Source organism: Sander lucioperca, chromosome 3 (genome assembly GCF_008315115.2).
Source record: "Sander lucioperca isolate FBNREF2018 chromosome 3, SLUC_FBN_1.2, whole genome shotgun sequence".
Classification (NCBI taxonomy): Eukaryota; Metazoa; Chordata; class Actinopteri; order Perciformes; family Percidae; genus Sander; species Sander lucioperca.
This window is the reverse complement of record NC_050175.1, coordinates 36,898,983-36,903,533: the sequence shown is the minus strand read 5'-3', so window position 1 is coordinate 36,903,533 and position 4,551 is coordinate 36,898,983. Positions and strand designations below refer to the sequence as shown.

The 4,551-nt window shown below is 43.0% G+C and overlaps 1 long non-coding RNA gene across 1 annotated transcript; it reads left to right on the top strand.

Moving 5' to 3' along the window:
• The first annotated feature begins 265 nt into the window (after positions 1-265).
• LOC118494746 lies at positions 266-642 on the top strand. The gene is made up of 2 exons (XR_004896918.1): positions 266-518; positions 600-642. It is a non-coding gene; the product is annotated as an uncharacterized LOC118494746 (long non-coding RNA).
• The last annotated feature ends 3,909 nt before the right edge of the window (positions 643-4,551 follow it).

Genomic DNA, 4,551 nt, shown 5'->3' with positions numbered 1-4,551 from the left:
GCCTAGCGTCTGCGTCGGACAACTCTCCTACGTCTGTGGACGTGGGAGGACCTAAGATTTCCACCCCCGAGTTCGTGAATATCACGAGAGGGGGAAGTTCTTATGGACTCTAGTTGTGAACATGCTAAACACGACCCCATCTGAAAGCAGCACTACCATCATCAATGTTGGCATTGTGAGATCATATATGATGATGTGACATCATCAGTGACATCACAGAACACTGTCTTGAGAGTTTATAAATAGGACCCGTTACTCCCATCAGGTTGTTTTTTGACAATGCCACGCAGACGCAGACACGCCGCTCGCCCCGTTCGTAGACGTAGGAGGACTCGCAGGTCCTCCCACGACCACAGACGTAGGAGAGTTGTCCGACGCAGACACTAGGCAACGCTAATAAACATGTAGCACAAGCATGAAATGACAGTACCCTTAGTTTCTTTAAGCTTAGTATAGTTAAAAAAGTTATACTTTTTTTAAATTTATTTCATTTTAAATTAACGTCAACATCATATTAGGTAAGAAAATACAAAAAAAGAAGAAAGAAAGAAACCAGATTTGGACTTGAGCAAGAACATGACATCGGTGTCATCATGTAGTTCCTCTGATGAAGTCAGTGATTTCTCACAGACAGCAGTAGTTCTATGTTTTGAGTACTTTGTGATGAATTAGTTCCAGCTGATCCAGAATGCTGCAGCGCGTGTTCTGACAAGAACTAAGAAAAGAGATCATATTTCTCCTGTATTAGCTTCTCGGCATTGTCTTCCTGTAAAATCCAGGATTGAATTTAAAATCCTTCTCCTGACCTACAAAGCTCTAAACGGTCTAGCACCATTATATCTTGAAGAGCTCATAGTACCTTATTGTCCCACTAGAGCACTACGCTCCCAGAATGCAGAGTTACTTGTGGTTCCTAGAGTCTCTAAAAGTAGAATGGGAGGCAGAGCCTTCAGCTATCAGACTCCTCTCCTGTGGAACCAGCCCCTCTGGGTCCGGGAGGCAGACACTGTCACCACATTTAAGAGAAAACCTAAAACTCTCCTCTTCGATAAAGCTTATAGTTAGGGAGTGAGGAGTTGCAGCGTCCGCCTAGCCCGGCCCACCTGCTTCTCGTCATAGTCGTCAGATTAATTTACCATATAATCAATAATATAATCAGAGTAGAGGGAGGCAGGCCAGTACAGCCCGATCCGGTTGGGGGAGTTCTAGCCCGACCAGGCTCCTCTCATTAACCTGTCTCTCTTAGTTATGCTGTTATAGTTTTAGACTGCCGGGGGACTTCCTTTGACACACTGAGCTCCTCTCTCCTCTCCATTTCCATTTGTGTGCATCCATGTCCCAGAAATGCTTGTTACTAACCTAGCGCTGGGGAGCTTATTCCCTGGAGTCCTTATGTTTTTTTCATTTATGTTTCCTTGGATTAAGGTGGCACCAAAATCATGGTTGCAGCTGTCACCGTGGTCCTGCTGCACGCTCTGCCATGCCCTGATACACCCTGCTACGCTCTGCGGTGCCCTGCAGTGTCCTGCTACGTCCTGCTACGCTCTGCGGTGCCCTGCAGTGTCCTGCTACGTCCTGCTGCATCCTGCTACGCCCTGCTATGCTCTGCTGTGCCCTGCTGCGTCCTGCTACGTCCTGCTGCGTCCTGCTACGTCCTGCTACGCCCTGTGGTGCCCTGCTGCGTCCTGCTACGTCCTGCTGCGTCCTGCTACGTCCTGCTACGCCCTGTGGTGCCCTGCTACGCCCTGTAACGCCCTGCAGTGCCCTGCTACGCCATGAACTACGACTACTACTATTTCTAGTCACTGATAGATTATCTTTATTATGACTATTATTGCCACTATTCATCACACCCCCAACCGGCACCGTCAGACACCGCCTACCAAGAGCCTGGGTCTGTCCGAGGTTTCTCCCTAAAAGGAGTTTTTCCTCGCCACTGTTGCACTAAATGCTTGCTCTTGGGGGAATTACTAGAATTGTTGGGTCCTTGTGTATTATAGAGTTTGGTCTGGACCTACTATCTGTAAAATTTTTAAAGTGTCTTGAGATAACCCTTGTTATGATTTGATACTATAAATAAAATTGAATTGAACTGAGATCAGTTTGGTGACATAGATTAGACACAATGCAAATGTCAGAAAGTCGTGACAATCAGATTAACACAGTAACATCATTATAAGTGCAATGAAAAATCAAGACATTATTTAAAAAAAGAAAAGGCAAGTAGTAGCCTAAGGGATCCTATTCATAAAATCTCAAGTCTATGTTTTGTGATGTCACTGATGACGTCACAGTTGCCACATGTGACATCAGCATTTATGATCCCACAGAGGCAACATTCCATGTGACAATTTGACCTTTGAACAGGACACATCAAGGGCTGTTAACTGTCCGAATTATACAGTACATGCGTCACATGGAGGGAGGATATAACTAGGACACATTAACTTCACGTATACGTCAGAGTATCTAACACTACACACCATGTGCATCATTTCTTGCTTAACCGTTGCTTGTTCGTTCTTTTTTTGTTTAATTTTCTTTATCTTCTTTTACTATTTCTTCATATGTTGTTACGTTCTTTTTCTTTTGATCTCGAGAGAATAGTCTTACCCTCGCTGTCTCTTTCTTTCCTTCTTTCTCTCTTGATATCTGAGAAGTGGCTATTTGAGATCTTTCCAACCCTAGGTGTGTTTCGGGACCCAGCCTAAACTGGATGTACTTCCTATGATAATGTCAGTGAGTGTCCCATGTGAATTGTAATATCATAGAACATTGCCTGACATGCTATATAAATATAAACCCATCACACCCCGAGGTTGTTTTATGACAATGCCACGCAGACGCAGACAGCCGCTCACCCCGTTAGCACACGTAGAAGACCTCGCAGGTCCCCTGCTGCTTGCAGACGTAGGAGTTGTCCGACGCAGACGTTAAGTAACCTCAATAAACATGTAGCCCAAGCATCAAAATGACTCATTAATGCATTTTCGAAAAAAAAAAAAAAAAACACTCATATAAGGATGTACCTTGTCAACAATTCAGTTTTCATGTAGTCTCGCTTTGCCAGACCTTCCTCCACAGCGCTGCAGAGGAGGGTCTGGCTAGTCCACACAGTGTTCCTGGAAGGGAGAAAAACGTGCTCTGGTTTATTGGCATTTCTTTAAACCAATCACAATCGTCTTGAGCGGCGTTAAGCTCCGGACGGAGCCCCGGTGCCGCTGCAAAATAGCCTCAGGAAGAACTTGTTTTGGTGGAACGTGTACGTTTTTTTCTCAAAACATGGCATTTCCTTTTGTTGACGATCCCGTTGATGAAGAAGCTGTATTACTTCGCAGAGAGTTAAACATACGTCAGGAGAGGTTATTGAGGCCCCAACTATAGATGCATTTTCATTTCCAGATAACTACCTATGTGAGCGGTATCGTTTTAGTTATGTAGCCTACATAACCTTATCCGTCCTCATATCACTAACGTCACCCATCGTGGACATGCTCTACATCCCAGCACATTCTTTGTGTCGCATTACGTTTTTTTGCAAACGGCAGTTTTCTTTACAACATTGGTGATGAGGAGCGTATTAGTAAAGCCACTGTATAGCAAAGCGCCGTCAGAAAAGTGTGAATCGCTCTGAAACGTGTTTTAAACGTTTTTGTAGTGTTCCCTGGACTCAAACCAGTATTAAAAAGGAGTTCCACAGCATTGCAGGTGAATGATGTAAACCCTTTGAAATAAAAGATTATGAATTATAATTCTGCTAATGATGGTGCTGCAGCCTGAGAATTATAATTCTGTTAATGATGGTGCTGCAGCCTCAGAATGGGATTAGTAGGCCTATGACTTCACCGCAGTATCTCACCTAAATGAAATAGATTATAGGTTCAATACCAGTTTACCAGTAATATTAGGCTATACTTATGATTAAATATGATGTACACTATAATGGAATTTACGCATTTACTCTAGTAGCAATTTTCTCCCACGCAGATTCTCTTTTGCAGCAGCCGCTGTGTTGCTTTTTTAACGAAATACATGTTCAAACTCGCTGTATGTGCACGAGTATTTCCGCCGACTAGTTTGTGGTTGTTACCATGGTGAATCGTAGTATCATGGCTCCGTTCATGCTGCCTGAGTGAACCTACTCTGAGTTGACTGAACCAACTCAAATCAGCTGTTCTGGAACCGAAAACTCAGTTTCTCATCTCAGGGTAAATCAACTCAGAGTTCAGGCTTTGAACCTCCTTCCTGAAACGGATCCCAGGTTAAGACAAACACAGAAGTTACCCTTAAATATAATTTGTGGGCATTATTTGCTTTATAAATAATGTAGTTGTCACTGTATATATTAATTTGCACTACAGTGATGCATACTATATTAAAATTTCTAACAGAGTGAGTGATGAGGTCTTCAGTCGTAACTTTAAGTAAAAGTACTAATACCACACTGAAACTGTTAGAGTAAAGATTTAACAAATCTTAATTTACAATCCAAAGCTGGACAGACTTTAACCAATAAAAGAAATAAAACCATACAATACTTGTACAGAAATG